This window comes from Podarcis tiliguerta (genome assembly GCF_965153285.1).
Source record: "Podarcis tiliguerta genome assembly, chromosome: 5".
NCBI classification, from domain to species: domain Eukaryota; kingdom Metazoa; phylum Chordata; class Lepidosauria; order Squamata; family Lacertidae; genus Podarcis; species Podarcis tiliguerta.
In genome coordinates this window covers 35995146-36013504 of record NC_139538.1, presented here as the reverse complement: position 1 = coordinate 36013504, position 18359 = coordinate 35995146, and the positions used below count along the sequence as shown (strand labels likewise).

The following is an 18359-nucleotide window of genomic DNA, read 5'->3' as shown; positions in this document are numbered from 1 at the left end:
TGACATTCAGTGACAATAGATTGGTTATTACTTTTCAAGATGAAATATAAGAGATAATGAATTTTTCAACATTATATCAACATTTTAACGTCTGAAACATTTCTTATGATGTCCAAATTAAAATTACACAGGTGAATATCTGTGTTCATTTTATAATTTTATGAATAATACAATTATTATTTTTTCAGATTGCACATTTTAAAGTAACTTTCCAACATAGTGAAATCATTGTATGAATTTACATAGGGTTCCATAGATGTAGCAACAGGAAACAACACACTTTCCCTGAACTACATTGCTTTCTCAGAACCAAATCTGATCTGGTTTCAGGCAATACTTTCACAGAATAGCTAACAGGAAATCTTCTAGATTCTGGTATAAACTGGAGAGAAAAACCAAACACAATCCCATAGAGACCACGTATAATTTGGTATCTGGTGTCACACACATAAATGTACATGCCCCCCATTAGTCATTGCAGTAAATCAAACCATATATTGCATGTCACCCAGAGAAAGAAAAAATGCTTGCATTTGCCTTCGATTATCAAAGCACAGAAAAGTAATTCTATGCCGGCCTTACCCAACCTGGTGCCTTTCAGATGTTTCAAACTACAAATCCCATCAGCCACAGTCAGCATGGCCCTGTGACCTGGGGATGATGGGAATTGTAGTCCGAAACATCTGCAGAGCACCAGGTTGGAGGAGGCAGTTGTAGGCCAACAGGAGATTAACAGAAAGGAGGCACAAAGACACCTCATACTTGCTTGCTTTTCAGAAACTATTTGTTAGAGATATAGATGCTGGCTTGAGCTTTGGGATGTATAACTTAAGAGCTTCATCACACATAGCACACCATGTCCCCAAATGTATTTTAATATAAGGATCAAACAAGGTGCACTGTTTAAGATCACATAATGAATCTTCGGTCTTCTTCTTTGATTAAAAGCAGTAATGGATGGGCTCAAATCTGGATAAGTGGTATGTTACTGGGGAAAGGAAGCTAATCCTCACTCCACAGGTCTCCTAATTTAATTCACTCCCCTTCCAAAGATTTTATTAGTCATGGTTGGAGGGGGCACACAGATGGGTACCTCTGCTGCCCCCAAGTTTGCCCCCTCCATGGCTAGTATTAGCTGAAGAAACAATTTAAATCAGACAAATAGCACAGGAAGGAAAGTGTTTACCACATCCCCGAATGTCACTGTGCTAATCCAAGTTATTGACCTGCCCTGCACATTGAAACAAACACACTCCTGATCACTAAGCCATTAGGCAAATATGCAGGAAAATAACAAGGAAATCAAGGCATTGGGACTGAACAGCTTTCATATTTGCATGCATTGCCTATTGTAGGCAGAGACAACAGAAAGCTAGTTAGTTCATTACTTCCTATCATCTCTTTATGGTATGCAAACAGGTGAACTTATTTTCATTTATTAAAATACATTATTGTAGTCTTGTTTTTAATTTAAGAGTGAAGCAAAATTCAGCTCTGCCCCTCCTTGGGCTGTGCTAGCAGATGGTGTATATTGCTCTTACTCACATTAAATGAAGGTGGTGGCTCTTTAGCTATAGCTGCGGGAAGGGAAGAAGCATAGCCCAGGATGGCCCCTGTGAATCATTCATCAGCACTGAGCAAACAGATTGCTTTCATGGAATCATCACTCAGAGTCAGAGAAAGAGCCCGGGTGATGTGGCTGCCCTGAAGTGCAGGAAACCAAGTGGAGGCAACTAGATGGTAGAATGAATGGAGGGGAAACGTGTTGCCTTCATCACCATCGGATTTCACAGCGCTGCAAATACATCAGCCATCCATTTGCCAGATGTCTTCTTCTGTTCTACAAAGGGAACCATTCTACTCTAGTCTTGGTAAAACAAAACAAAGCAAAACAAAACTGTAACACTTCAAAATCCAATTACCCAGTCTAGCTGTTCTGAGATGTGAGGTTTCCTAGACAGATACACACACACATATCCCTGGGCTCATCCTATCTCCTCTGAGAAGCCATCAAAGAAAGGAGATTCCACAGCTCCCCAGAGTACCATGTTCCATTCTCCAGCTATTCTTGCATATAAAGATATTTCCCTTATTAGCCTAAATCTGCTCTACAGAAACAAAAACTCTCGTCTCATCCATCTATCCACATCTCTAGTCCTAGAAAACAGCTGCTTTTCTTTCAGCCTTGCGACTACCTAAGAACTTGTGTCACATCGCCAGTGTTCAGCCCTTCCATGCACATTATGCATCCCAAATTCTTAATCACTGTCGTTCTTCCCGGAATCCTCTCCAGTGTGTGTTTATTTCTGGTCGCAATATTCCAGTCGTGCCCTAACTAGCACTAAGTACATTGCATCTATTAACAGAAGCCAGAATGCCACATGCCTTCTCACAATAGCCTCATACTGCTGTCAAATAGCAATCCAATATAGCCCCCTTGGTGGTACTTTGTGGGCACAGAGTTTAGCCAATCTTCTTTATTTTTATTAATACATCAATCAGTTCCTTCTAGGTTCATGTATTTGCAAATCTGAGCACAGCCACCCCTCTCAAGTAGCAGCATTGTCACGAAGGAGGCTTAAATCACCTTTTAGCCTCTTGTGTGCTATTGATGTTGTTGTCTGATCCTTGTTAAAGTGGAAACGAAAGCAAGAGAGAGGCACCTGTAATTTGAAAGAGCCGTCCAGTCAAAATCATTTTACACTTGCATTTCAGTAAGACGTCTTAAGCTGCTTTAACAGTGCATAGCTATGAACAGGAGTGAATTTGGAATAAGACTTCCTTCCCGTACATACACTCTTGTAAATCTACACCTGTAAATTCACCAGATTGAACCCTAATTGCCTCATCTGCATTGCCATGCTTACAGACAGGTTGTTCAAAATTGGTACTTTTGTTATGGCTTTTAAACAAAATTCCAAGTTTCTGGCACATTCAGCCCAATCAAATGTTTATCTGATGCTTTAAAAAAAAGATTTAAAGGGGGCTTAATGCTATTTTATGATTTGTGGGGCCGGGGGTGGGGGGGAGGTTGTCTCTGAGGTTGGCCTGGAAGTTGCAGCTACTGCAAACTGCAACAGCTTGACTGCTCATTGGGGCAGAATATCACCACCATGTTACACAACCGCTGAGATAATTGCACTGGCAGCCAACGAGCTACTGCGCCAAGTTCAGGGTTCTAGTACTGGTGCCCAGAGCCCTTACCCAGCTTGGGACCAGGATGCCTAAAATATAGACTCAACCATAATATACTCAACTGATCACTGTTCTCTGCAGGAGAAGATCCCTTTGGATCTCCCCTCCCATTGCACATCAGGCAGGATCCATCTCTTTCTGAAGCCTATTGAAGTCCTTCCTTTTTCAACAAAAGTTTTAAACAGGGTTTCTTGCCCCAGTCTGTACCTGTATTAGGTCTGAAATGGTTTTTGTATATGTTCCTATTATTGCCATTTTTACTGCTATTTCTATTGCTAATCCTTCAGGGATGCTTCATGGGAAGAGATTCATAAATGAAACGAAACAAGTAAATGTTGAGCACCTGAAACTGCAGGGGGAAGTAATTTGCCTTTGCAACTTGCACAAAAGTCAGCCACGTAACTCTGTACTTAGCCCCAATATGAAAAGTGGGGAGATAACTTTATAATTAATACAAAGGGCAGCCGATCAATATTGTACAAATCCAAAACTAGGGCAGGTTTTCCCCTGAGCTCAATCTAGGTAAGGCTGAACATTTGTCTAGTGGCAAGCACACTTCCGCAGTGGGTTCATTGCTGAAGCTACGTTCATCTGTATGCAGCCAAAATTTGATGTGAAAACACCCTAAAGGAGAAAACTTATGCATACTTAGTAGTGATAACACACCATTGAACCATGCACACGTACTTTAGAGAAAATGTCATTGAACACAATGAAACATAATCCCCTTCCTGTGTTACTCACGAGAAGGGGCAAATTGTGTGGAAAGAGACTACAAGGCTACAGCTATAAGCTCAGCCTCACCATCCTTGTGGCTTCTCCCAACCCCACTCTCAACACATTTATATGGACACATGAGGCAGGGAAGCATCCATGCATAGACCTCTGTGTGTGGAGGCTTCCCTGCATTCTGGTACCCAGGGAAGCCTCCATGCCAGTAATCATTGGGCAGGGCAGGGCAGGGCAGCATCACTCACCTGGCTTCCCTGCACCAAAAACATCACTGCCACCTATCAGGAGGGAGACAGGTCAGGAGCTCAGCATAGTGCAGGTCCCATTGCACAGCCAATTTGACGTTCCCATCACTACAGCTAAAACATGCTCAGCTTCCCACCACCTTACCCCTCTCAGTAGCCAGCAGCAACACCAGGTGCTGGGAAGCCAGGTGAGCAATGCGGACTGCTACTGCTCTATGCAAATGCTTCCCTGCCTCAGACATCCATGTGAATACAGTGGTACCTTGGGTTACAGACACTTCAGATTACAGATGCTTCAGGTTACAGACTCTGCTAACCCAGAAATAGTACCTCGGGTTAAGAACTTTGCTTCAGAATGAGAACAGAAATTGCATGGCGGCGATGCGGCGGCAGCAGGAGGCCCCATTAGCTAAAGTGGTACCTCAGGTTAAGAACAGTTTCAGGTTAAGAACGAATTAAGTTCTTAACCCAAGGTACCACTGCATGTCAAAGGTGGGGCTGAGAGGAGCTGCATGCCATCAGGGCAGGGCCGCAAGCACAGCCCCACAGCCCCTTCCTGCACACTGGGGCTGGGCACTGTATCAATACATCACCCCAAATAACTTTGAAGTCCACGTCGTGATAACGGTTTCATAATATTTGATATCGTAATATATCATGAATCACAATGTGTGTGCTATGTAAAAAACAACAACCATGATACAGGGGACGGACTGTGAAGCTGGTCATCACTTTTCTCATGATCCGTGCTGCCCCTGTTGCTCTGTACTATTAAATAGTTATAACAATATGTTAAAGGTAAATAAAAATGTATCAGTTTTAGACCCCTAAGTAGTAGCAGTTGCCAGGATGTTACCCGATTTGCCTCTACAGTTACATCCTTATTTCAAATATTGTGATATATCGGTATATCGTGATGTTAAGCTGATGATATATCAATATGTTGAAAATCAAACATCGCCCAGCCCTGCTGTACACTTTACCCAGTCACACAACTCTTACTTGAGGGGGAGGGCTTTACTTTTGAGCAAACATGCACAGAACCAGCCTGTGTGTCACTAATAACAAATATGAAACATCTTTCTACTCAGGTCAGATCCATGTGGTCTACTCTTTGCTATTTTGGCCCTGTGCCATGAGCCACAGCGTGGAGCAGAGGAAGAGAGCTAAAGCTGAAACATACAATGTTTAGAAATATATTTATCATTATTTTAAATAATTCCCTGGGACAGCAATGATAGCTAGTGGGCTTATAAATTTCTGGGACCTTCTCTTCCCCGGTTTTGAGAACAAGGACCATTTGCCCTTCACAAATCCACTAGGACTCCATTTATCTTCCAAGACTTCTCACAGATGATTGCTAGCAGCCTTGAGATTTGTTCCAAGTATTGCCTTCAACAGCCAAGATTGTAATTTGTCAGAACTTAGATTCATTCAAGGAAGCCCATATATTTTGGGGTCAACTCTTTCCCCAGCTCCATCCTGAGCTCACTGCCAATTCCTAACACCAAAATATTCAATTGCAGAGATGGAAAAAAGATTTCAAATTCCCAGAAGTTTTAGAGTTTTAGGCCAGAAACTCAGTCAGTCAAATTTTATTGTTCAACTTAGGTCAGAAAAACTCTGTTCAAACATTAGAACAAAAATAGAACCATATTGCAGCTGAATAATGTATGTAAAAGTAACATATTCTGGATCTGACAAAGTATACATAGGTGGCTACAATTGACTGTGCAAGTTGCTACAATATACCGTGGTACCTCGGGTTACAGACGCTTCAGGTTATAGACGCTTCAGGTTACAGACTCCGCTAACCCAGAAATATTACCTCGGGTTAAGAACTTTGCTTCAGGATGAGAACAGAAATCGTGCTCCGGCGGCGTAGCAGCGGCAGGACGCCCCAATAGCTAAAGTGGTGCTTCAGGTTAAGAACAGTTTCAGGTTAAGAACGGACCTCCAGAACGAATTAAGTACTTAACCCGAGGTACCACTGTACAACCTTATTTTCTGGGTTATATTCAGTATTAGATATACTCAGAGCAGACCTATTTAAATTAATGGGCATGGCCAATTTAGGTACAATATTTTCTATGGGTCTACTCTAATTAGAACTTAGTTGACTGCAACTCTCTGTTCTTCTGCGGCAAATTTTATAAAGATTTTATGTATTATTAAGAAGTTTCCAATATATTTAATTCTTGAATCATTGTACAACAGAGAGCATGGTAAGAGATATATTTAGTGGGGGTTCAGATGAGTCACAAATTCTGATCCATAGCAGGCTGTTTTAGAATGATTCGGGCCTTGCCCAAACTGAGTGGAATCGCCATAAAATGCCCCAAACTGTAGCAGGGATTGCCAAAGCAATTCAAGGCACTTTGGAGATTCAGTTTTAGGGGAAACGCTGCGGAGTGCATGAGCAAAAAATGAAACATTTCTCTCCAGCCTTGCCATATAAGAGAAACACTGGTGATGGCGGGGAGACTGGCAAACTAAATTCTAATCAGTGGGAATTGATTTCCCAGGGCTTTCCAGTCACAATACTTTGTGGGAGGAATGATGGAGCAATGTATCACCTTGCTTATGACTGCTCTGTGCTCTTTGCTAGTGGTACTTGCTTGGAAAATGCCGGACAGCCAAGTTCTTCTGGCTCTTCCACATCCTCACACATCCTTTCTTGTTAAACCAGCTTTGCACTTAATCAGCAGGAAACTGTTCAGAAATAAACTTTCTGACAGTAAGAGCTGTTCGGCAGTGGAACAGACTCCCACGAGAGGTGATGGACTCTCCTTCCTTGGAGGTTGGGTGGCCAACTGTCCTGGATGCTTCCAATGAGATTCCTGCATTGCAGGGGGTTGGACTAGATAACCCTTGGGTCCCTTCCAACTTTAAGATTCTAGGATTCTATGTTGTTGTTTTCATTCAGCTTAACTCTCTGGCCTCTTCATCTGTCTTTCTGAAATGCTGCAGGTTACTTCCCTAGGGTCACTTCTGCAGTGTATGCCATCAACATACTAAAATCATTGCATACAAAACCATAAAGATGGAATCCAGTCCCCCTCTCCCTCCCACAAAACCAACCTTTCAAAAGCACCGAGCACAAAACAGCTGCATCTATCACTCTGAAATTTGGCAAGTTTCTAATCAAAGAGCAGTTCTGTGATGTATGGTATTTTCATACAAATTGAACACAAAACAACAGTGAATCCTTTTTTTAACCTCTCCAGAACAGTAAAGGTCATCCCTGCAGGAAAACTACTGCAGCTATACTTCTGGAAATTGTCAGTTTTCATTCCCTGAGAAGAGGCTACAATACCTGAAAATTTCATTCAATTCAGACAAAAATAAACAAAATCCATAGATTTTCCTATTTTAAAAAAATCTCAAAAAAACGTTGAACCCGATTGCCTAGAATTTGGCAGGCTTATTCACTCAAGAAGATCTACTGCCACTGCAAATTTTATCCAATTTTGTCAAAAAGAGAAAAGGTTATAGACATTTTTTATGTATCCATAATAGTGAATGGGATGCATAAGGCTTCAGTTTCCAACTTGGATTGGCTCTCATGACGAACTAAACAGCCTCCAAATCAGGATGTTTTCTGAGATACTGAATTGAGATCCAGCTGGAATTACCCGGCCATTGCACACCCGACAAAGTTTTGGGAACTGGACCTGAATGAAGTTTTCAGTTTTCTACAGGATTCAGGATTGGTTTGATTGGTTTTCTAGGTGATTTCTTAAAACCCTTTTCAATAGTTAATGACAGTAAACAACTGGTAGCATAAATAAATTCACATAAAGATTTTTAAGCAGTTTGTGAAAGTTTGCAGCCATTTTAAGAATTCGGTGTTTAACAGTTTGATCAACTTACAGCAGATCTAGATAAGAGGCCTATTCAATTATTCAAAGTCTGTTCAATGAATACATGGTGGGGTATCATATTGCACTGGCAATTTCTACCCCACCCACATCCCAAGCACCATTATTTAGCTCCCAAGTTCCTATGCATACAGATGTATGCCCAATGCTGTGCTCAAGTGTTTAGTGAGCATGCATAGATAGGGCTCAGAGCTTGCTACCCCACTCTCATATGCATTTATTGAATGACTGAACAGAATACTCTATTATGTTCAACCCTGGGCTGCTATTAAAAAAAAAAAAAGGAATGCTGTATCAAGTTCTCCCCCCTCTGCCCACAACATTTTGGTAGGCTACCATCCTATATACACTAGCTTAGCATTGAGCTCAGTAGGACATGCAAGGGGGTGGACTAGATGACTTGGGGTCCCTTCCAACTCTATGATTCTATGGCTTACTTTTAAGTATACAGTGGTACCTCAGGTTACATACGCTTCAGGTTACATGCGCTTCAGGTTACAGACTCCGCTAACCCAGAAATATTACCTCGGGTTAAGTACTTTGCTTCAGGATGAGAACAGAAATCGTGCTCCGGCGGCGCGGCAGCAGCAGGAGGCCCCATTAGCTAATGTGGTGCTTCAGGTTAAGAACAGATTCAGGTTAAGTACGGATCTCTGGAACGAATTAAGTACTTAACCTGAGGTACCACTGTACATGGATGGACACACCTGGGACCCTGGGAATCCACAGTTGAAAGCCCCACTCTGCCATGAAGTTCAAGAGGTGACAGTGGGCCAATCACATTTGCTCAGGCTGACCTACCTCACAGGGTTGTTGTGAGGATAACACAGGGAGGCAGACAACCATATATGCCTCCTTGAGCTCCTCGGAGGGCAGGTGGGATATAAAGGCAATGTCATAGCTTTGTCCGTTTGTTCACATACATAATCTGTGTCATTGTTTACAGCTTTGCAGGTAAGATTCAGCTTCTGTTGTGTGGGCAGGACGATCCCTTTCTTACCTGGCCAATCCCCTGGCAATGCCTGGCAATGCCTCCTCAGGCGGGATTGGGCGATTGGCTGAGGTAGGCAGAGACCTCCAGGTATCCAGCCTGGGGAGGATGAAGCCAGCCCGAACTACCAGGAGTCGCACTGGGATCCAGGGGCTGCGCGCGACTACGCAAAAGGCGCCCCCATTTGATGTGGGGAGCGGTCATTGTTTGCCACCAGCAGAGCTTGGAAAATGCACAGTATCATTACATCGCAACACACAGAAAAGTATACCTAAGGTTCATGTGGAGAAGATGGAGAACTTCACACAGAGCCTGTCTTTGCCATGGCAGCCCCATGTCAAACAAAACATCCAATTCCATTTATGGGTAAAATCTGTGCGGACTAAAGACGTCTACCGCTCCCATCCACTCTGTATTCTGTTCCGTACTCAAGTTTCTCAGCACCTGTAGAGCATGCATTTTGCAATAACTTTCCAATCACTGTACAGGCTTTCAGTACATTTCTATTATAAAAAAGAACAAGCAGGCCTTTTTTATACACATCATAAAGAAACAAAGAAACAAAAAAGGACAAATCCAATTTTATTTCCCTTTGAGGTCACCTTTAAGGCGGCACAAAGAGATACAGCCTTGTAAGAAACATCTAAAAACACAGCCGCTGTCTGGTTTCAATTTTCTAACAATACTACTCTCTGAAAGATTCATTAGAAACCAAATATTTACACATATACTCACAGCACTTCGACATGCCCCAGAAGAACCAAAGGAATAGTGCATTTGTGGGAATAGGTACAATCAGTATATCATCTTCAGATGGAATTTATGGTGAATCTGTTAATCATTTGGACAGCTAAATAAAGGCTTGTTATTGTTGGACATTGTATGAGTGCTTTTTCACCAAAGACTTTTACTTTTCAGCTTTTAAACATTTTATTGATTGAAAACATGCCAACTTTTTATTTTCAACAATCATGACAAGTAGTCATGCAGACAAGACAAATGGAAGCATCATGAAATAATTTCACTCACAGTTCTTCTCTGCGCTTCTCCTATCTTTTGCATACAATGTTCTTTATAAATAAGGCTGTGGTCAAAAGAAAGGGTATGCATGGGGAGGAGAGAGCCATCATGCACAGCCAGTACCTTGTGTTCACTTTTCACCGCAGGCGTTCTCATTGCCAAAGAGGCAAGCCACTTTTAACAGAAGAGCAGATTGTTTCTTCAGTAGTAGGAAAAGCTCCAGTGAAAAGCAAAGCGGAGCTTCAGCTGCACACAATGTTTTATTTCACGCAGGTGTATGTATATCCTTTCTTTGGTTCCAGCCTTATGGAACTAATATCAAGCACTTTTAAATCTCAGATCTCAATGGGCAATTTTTAACTCTTTCCTATTGAAATCAACAATGCTAGGGAATGCTTCCTTCTGGTTGCATCGTACCCTGAATAAATGTCTTTTATGTGTTAGTGAAAGGAGAAACAGGCTCAGAAAGAGAGAGAGAGAGTCCTAAGTCTTTGGTGTTACTGATGAAATGGATATAAAATAAAGAGGTTGGAGCCACCTTACACATCTCTCTTCTGTGTTTGAACATAGCTGCTTTTAAGCAGGGTTGCTAGATTTCAACCTGGAGATGCTACCTACTTCTTTGAAAACTCCATGGCTTCCATGAAATATGCAACTGCTGTACCTCCCAAGGTCACTTCACCTTGAAGGTTCCAGCTTTGCTGCACAGCGAATAGGACAGCAAAGCCGGCAGACAAAGTGAAGGCAGAGCAGACAGGAGGCAGGGCGGTTGCATACACTTGCGGTGCTACGGAGCTTTTATAAAGCTGGTGGGACATATCTAGACATCCCCCAATCCTTGTGGGCACTTTGAAACCTGATGTCTCCCTGACACTTACCGTATTTTTCGCTCCATAAGACACACTTTTCCCTCCTAAAAAGTAAGGGGAAATGTGTCTGCGTCTTATGGAGCGAATGCAGGCTGCGCGGCTATCCCAGAAGCTAGAACAGCAAGAGGGATCTTGCTGGCTTTTGCAGGAGGTGGGGGAATTCCCCCACCTGGTAGAAAAGTCTGCAAGAGCTGCACACCCTTTAAAGAGCACGCGGCTCTTGCTGGCTTTTGTGGGAGGTGGGGGAAGGGACAGAGGGCAGCCCCTCAGTCCCTTCCCCCACCTCCCGAAAAAAACCCCAAGAGCTGCACTCCCTTTCAGGAGCCGCATGGAGCGTGTGTGCGGCTCTTGGGGGCCCTTCTCCCACCTGGGGAAAAGCCTGCGAGCGCCGCACATATGCTCCATGCGGCTCCTGAAAGGGGCTCAGCGCTCCCTTTAAAAATATTTTTTTTCTTGCATTCCCCCTCTAAAAACTAGGTGCGTCTTATGGAGCGAAAAATACGGTAACTAGAATAAGGTAAAGCCAATGGAAACTGACTAAGGTAAAGACCAATGGAAACTGACTTTACATCTGTTTATTTTCTTCATAGTACATGGAATAAAAAATATAGAATGACTGGCACTGCTTTTTACTTTTTATTTTAAAATTGGAAGCAATGATCTCTCCCCCCCCCCCCCCATTCATTCTAATCTGAGTGTGTTATGAACTGCTTCTCCTTTAAATTGAGCAAGGAATTTATTTTTTAAAAATAAATAAATAAGCTGGTTATGTTATTTGAGTTTGCTATTCCTCCATGTGTTCAATGGGGGGAAAGGGAGAAATCACCACCACACATTATTGCCACAACCACACATTCCACAATGCTGCCGGTCTGCTGGCTCTATCCCCACAAAACTATCCTGCAATATAACTGCTGCTGGAAGGAAACTCTGTTGCTGCAAACTGACAATTCGGTGTTGTTTCACAGCGCCAATCCTGGTATTTTATTATGGAGGTGGCTCTTTCATGCAGGCATGTTCCAGTTGAAACATTTAATAGGTTCTATGGGGAATATTTTTTATGAAGGGCAATGTGCAAAATATATTTGGTCCTTGGAAATATTAATCCTCCATTTTGACCTAAATGTGAACAGCAGAAATTGAACAACACCAATAAAGGGATTATCTGAAACCTACTAGGAATGTGTTGGCTCACATCACATGGCACTTCTAAATCCTCCACTCAAAATAAGGCAGGCAATAGATGTTTGTCAATAATCAAAAAGAGGCTGTTTTCCCAATGAAAGTAATCAACAGAACCTTTAAAAGTAAGGTAAAAGCTTGGTTAATAGAACTCTTAAAGCAGTCTTTTTTGAAAGGCAGAACTCCCTGTTCAGCGTGCAGAGGTGAGCTATTAACTGTGGAAAATGTTACTTCATGTAATAAAGACCACATCAAAAAGACTCATCTGGGAATTCAAATTTACAACTTGTATCAATTTCATCAGCTATAAAACTTCATCTCATTTCAAAATTTCTCGCCAACTTCATAAACCATGTTTTATTATTATTTTCTGACTCTCTTAACTTAATAAAAACCCCTTCTTCTGGTCCTCCAAGACTGAAGATACATTTCAAGGTGAGCTCTTTAAAAGATATTGCATGTTGCTCAGGATCCTGAGTTCTGAAACATACACAAGAGGGCAAAAATCAGAAATTTTGGTGGGCCTTTCTAAAATTGTCTTCATTTTATCTTCAACTGCTCCTTAGAACAAGTGTGGATGGATGGATGGATGGATGGATGGATACACACACACACACACACACACACACGTTATTCCATAGTGACCGATTCCGAATACGGCTTTCTTCTCCCACACTATGACCCACTGTCTTATCATTAATCATTTTATATTTACTTAAGAGTTTATGTGCCACCTCTCAGGATGAAGACCTCCGCAGATAGCTTTCGAAAACAGATCCCAATATAAAAATATAAAATACACATCCAAACTAAAAATATGAGCCAAACTATAGTTAAGCATGAATGTGCAAGTGTGCAGATACAGTTACAACAACAACAACAACAACAACAACAACAACAACAACAACAACAACAACAACACTTCTCTCTGGTTCTTCTTCTGCTGTGCTATCTAGAGCTAAGCCATGGTCTGGCTAAGTTTCACACTCAAATCTGGGCTCATGGATTGACCACTCCAAACAAACCACAAGTGGTAAGCCATGAGCAAACCTCAACCCCAACTTGAGGTTTACCTGGAGTGAAGCAAACTATGAGCCCAGGTTCTGAGGTACCACTGAGTCAAACCCTGGCTTAGCACTGGGTAGTACAGGAGGAGGAGGACCATCTGTGGAGAAATGTGCACGTTGTTTCCATTTCAAGTTCCCTGATGTTACCTGGGAAGCACTTACTGTTACTGCAAAGAGTACAAAAGGACTACAGTGGTACCTCGGGTTACAAACACCTCGGGATTAGCTAAAGTGGTACCTCATGTTAAGAACGGTTTCAGGTTAAGAACAGACCTCTGGAACAAATTAAGTTTGTAACCCAAGGAACCACTGTATTAGTTCACTAAAGAAGTCTGGTAGCTTTCTCTGTAACTTATTACATTATATAAGCTGGATGGCGCCCCCGCTGGCTAGTGGACCCTGCAGCCATAATACTGTGTTAATTTGTCCCTTCTAGAATCTTCAGCCTATGAGATGGTTAAAACAAATGCAGAACAGTTTCCATATGGCAAGTGGTTCCCAACTGGGGCAAGATGAGATGACAGATGGTTAAAGCCTTTGGTGGAAATCTAATGTGAAATGTGTATGCCCATACAACTGTGGCAATGAGCAAATAATAGGGAATGGAAGCCTTGAGCAACTTGCTTTCAAAAACATCATTTGCTAGCTAATCTCACTACTCAAGACTACTACTTCAGAATGTTTTCCATACTGGGCGGGGCAGGGGAGAGAGATGCCTGTATTAGTTTTAATAATAATAATAATAATAAATTTTATTTATATCCCGCCCTCCCCAGCCGAAGCCGGGCTCAGGGCGGCTAACAACAATTAAATAATCAAACAATCAAATAATCAAACATTCTAAAAACATTCCATTATAAAAATTAATTAAAGTCAAATTAATGGCAACCGTTGAGCAAAATTCTGTGCAGGTTGCCAGAGGAGGGAGTCAGGCTGGGACCTGACCAAAGGCCTGGTGGAACAACTCTGTCTTGCAGGCTCTGCGGAAAGATGTCAGGTCCCGCAGGGCCCTAGTCTCTTGTGACAGAGCGTTCCACCAGATTGGAGCCGCAGCCGAGAAAGCCCTGGCTCTAGTTGAGGCCAGCCTAACCTCTCTGAGGCCTGGGACCTTCAGGATGTTTTTATTTGACGAGCGTAGGTTTCTCTGTGGGGCATACCAGGAGAGGCGGTCCCGTAGGTACGAGGGTCCTAGGCCGTATAGGGCTTTAAAGGTTAAAACCAGCACCTTAAACCTGATCCTGTACTCCACCGGGAGCCAGTGCAGCTGGTATAGCACCGGATGAATGTGATCTCGCAGTGAAGACCCTGTAAGGAGTCTCGCTGCGGCATTCTGCACCCTCTGGAGTTTCTGGGTCAGTCTCAAGGGCAGCCCCACGTAGAGCGAGTTACAATAATCCAGTCTGGAGGTGACCGTCGCATGGATCACAGTGGCTAGGTCAGGGCGAGAGAGGTAAGGAGCCAACTGCTTAGCTTGGCGGAGATGAAAAAATGCCGCCTTTGTTATAGCTGCAATCTGCGCCTCCATGGAGAGGGAGGTGTCGAAGATTACACCCAAACTCTTAACGGACGGTGCTGGCACTAATTGCACCCCCGCTAGAGATGGGAGTTGCCTCCTCAATCCCATATCGTCCCGTCCCAGCCAGAGGACCTCTGTCTTCGAAGGATTTAACTTCAACCGGCTCCCACGTAACCATCCAGCCACAGCTTCCAAGCATCTGGTCAGTGTGTCTGGGGCCGAGTCAGGGTGGCCATCCATCAACAGATAGAGTTGGGTGTCATCAGCATACTGATGGCAGCCCAGCCCAAAACTCCGGACAAGCTGGGCGAGGGGGCGCATAAAGATGTTAAAAAGCATCGGGGAGAGTATCGCACCCTGGGGCACTCCACACACCAAGGAGTGGCGGGATGACAATTCCCCCCCAAGCGCCACCCTCTGTCCCCGACCGGAGAGAAACGAGCGCAGCCATTGAAGGACTGTGCCCTGGATCCCCACGTCGGTAAGGCGGTGGTCCAGGAGTTCGTGATCGACCATGTCGAAGGCTGCTGACAGGTCTAGAAGAATCAGCAGCCCCGACCCGCCTTGATCCAGCTGCCTGCGGAGATCATCTGTTAGGGCGACCAGAGCCGTCTCGGTCCCATGACCAGCGCGGAAGCCGGACTGGAATGGATCCAGAGCCGATGTTTCATCCAGAAACCTACCAAGCTGTTCAGCAACCGCTCTCTCAATCACCTTACCCAGGAATGGAAGATTCGAAACCGGGCGGTAATTGGATAGATCTAAGGGATCTAATGATGTTTTCTTTAAGAGCGGGCGCACCACTGCCTCCTTCAGTTCCCCTGGGAATGTCCCGGTGCCAAGGGACAAATTGATGATATCCCCCAGGGGGGCCCGCACCTCGTCTGGACACGCTCTAATCAGCCAGGACGGGCACGGGTCGAGAGGACAAGTAGTGGGCTTTCCAGCTCGGAGGAGTCTGTCCACATCGGCTGGGGATATCCGGTCAAAGTGGTCCAATACTGGACCCGAGGACAGTCGAGGGGCCTCCAGTTCCTTTATTGTATCCAAATTGGCAGGGAGGTCATGGCGGAGCAACAGGACCTTCTCCGCAAAGAAGCTCGCAAATGCCTCACAGCTGTGTGTCAAATTATTATTTAAATTTGGCTGTCCTTCAAGGGATGTTAAAGACCGAATTATACTAAATAATTGCGCCGGGCGAGAGCTAGCGGATGCAATGGAGGCCGAGAAGTAGGACTTCTTAGCGGCCTTCACTGCCATCTCATAGGTTTTCATAAAAACCCTATAAGATGTTCTTGAAGCTCCGTCACGGGCACCCCGCCATACTCGCTCTAGCCGTCTGAGGTCCCGCTTCATTTTCCGGAGCTCCTCGGTAAACCAGGGAGCCCGGTTTCTGCGGGGTCGCAGAGGGCGCTTAGGTGCGATCTCATCGATGGCTGCCAGGAGCTGGGTATTCCAGCCCTCAACAAGCTCAGTCAATGAGTCGCCAGGGGGAGCAAGGTCCCGCAAGGCTTGGCGGAATCTATCAGGGTCCATCAGCCTCTGCGGGCGAGCCCAAATCGGCTCGCCACCTAAGCAGGGTGGGGGTGGAAAGTCAATCCTGGCTTTCAGAGCGTAGTGATCAGACCATGGCACCTTCATCGAAGGAAACATGATCACATCTATACCGGCCCCAAAGATCAAATCCAGCGTGTGGCCTGCTTGATGTGTGGGGCCCGAAACAAACTGGGAGAGCCCTAGTGTCGCCATGGAAGACACCAGGTCCAGAGCCTGTGAGGAGGGAGTGGCATCAGCATGGATGTTGAAGTCCCCCAATACCAATAGGTTAGGAAACTCCAAGGCCCAGCCGGCCACAGCCTCCAGCAGGCCTGACAGGGTGGCTGCTGGTGCGCTAGGTGGCCGGTACACCAGCCAGACAGCCAAGCTCACCTCGGAGCCCCACACTAGGCCAACACATTCAATGCCGGGGATCGATGGCGATGGTAGAGCCCTGAAAGAACAATTTTCCCGGATTAATAATGCCACCCCTCCCCCCCGGCCCACAGTCCGTGACTGGTGGAGGATGGAGAAACCCGGGGGCGCCATCTGTCGTAAGGTAACAGTATCCCCTTCGCGCACCCAGGTCTCCGTCACACAAGCCAGGTCGACCCCCTGCGAGATGAAGAAATCTCGCAGGGTGGCGGTTTTGTTGCCTATAGACCTGGCATTGCACAACACCAGTGACGGAGGTGAGTAATCCTTGTTCACCCTACCCTCGTCTCTCGGGATGGGGCGCAGATTGGAAGGGGTACGAGCATATCCGTATCTCGATCCCCTTCGCCTATAACATCTGCCCCCACCGCCATTAAATTAATCTAGCAATAAAAAAAAATGAAAAGGTGATTCTACCTCAAGCTCTTTAGCATATTTTGTTACTTTCCAATGCAATGGAATTACACTCATTGTTAAATGGCTGAATAAACTCTTTATGCAAAGGTACTCGATGGTACATAAGCACAGAGTGTATTATTCTGTGCTGCATCTTTTCCGAGACTTTGAGATGCGATCCTCTGAACAGATATGCAGCAAATCCGGTGGCCCTTTAAGGAGAGCAAAGACCTGCTGAAAATACAGCTATTGGTTTTAATTCCATTGGTAGTCAGATCTTTGTTTACTGACAGGTTTTGGACTTCTTGCAGTAGCTTTCCAGTGGGACCCAGAATGGTATCTGCACACAGGTCTGGTTTTAAAGAAACAAAACAGCAAAGCATGACTGTGAACACCAAAGGGAGTAAAACTTGACAGGGGTGAGCAGAGGTGTCACCGTTCTTAGGACACTGTGTCCATAACAGAACTTGACAGCCTTGCAAACAGAAGTCTTGAGAGCCCAGCAATCTTTTCAAACTAGAATTCCACCTAGTCTTCTGCCAGTCGTTCTCTACTGAGATCAGTAAGAAATAACCTTTAAACAAAGGCCTTGTATCTCAGTGTTACAGGGACCAGGAGCCAGAGGATAAACAATACAGGTGCTGGCTTTAGGAAATGGGCAAAACAGAGAGATGTTGTACGTCTGAGATGGATGGGGAAGAGGCTGAAAACATAGGAGCTGAGTGGGCATTCTGAATGAAGATTATAAATTACAAGGCACGGAAGAACTTGTACATTGCAAAGGCAGTTATGGTTTTAATGAACTTTGAGAATGGAAAGGACAGATACAAAAGGGCTTGCTTCCCTAACGTCCACATGGATGCAAAGGAGAAACTCCTTAAATCGAGGGTGGCTAATCTGTGGCCCTCCAGATGTACTACAATTGCCATCAGCCCACCCAGCATGGCCGAGAGTCAGGGGTGAGATGAGTTGTAGTCCAACAACATCTGGAGAACTAAGTGCAGCCAAGGGCAGAAATCCAAACATCTCAAGATTCCCAGAAAAGGCAAAGCACTGTTTACAAAACTTTCAGCTTATAAATTAACAGTAGAAGGTTCCCAACTGTTGAACTGGTGCTGAGGGCAAGACAATTAGCAGTAAAGCATGAACTGATCCAACCAATATGCTTGAGAAACTGAACAATATCGCCAGAGAAGCCCAGAGAAGTCCAGAGAAATCCAGAATGGACCATGCAACAGGACTCTGGTACTGCCATGCAGCAGATGAAGCAACCTGCTTCAGGAAGCAACACTGG

The 18359-nt window shown here is 44.4% G+C and overlaps 1 protein-coding gene and 1 long non-coding RNA gene across 16 annotated transcripts in view; both read right to left on the bottom strand.

Moving 5' to 3' along the window:
- Positions 1-18359, bottom strand: part of EPHB1 (EPH receptor B1) — a 347409-nt gene that overhangs the window by 275606 nt on the left and 53444 nt on the right. The gene's annotated exons all lie outside the window — the stretch shown is intronic.
- LOC310678915 lies at positions 12438-17405 on the bottom strand. The gene is made up of 2 exons (XR_014512030.1): positions 17087-17405; positions 12438-12595 (listed from the first exon to the last, which is right to left on the bottom strand). It is a non-coding gene; the product is annotated as an uncharacterized lncRNA (long non-coding RNA).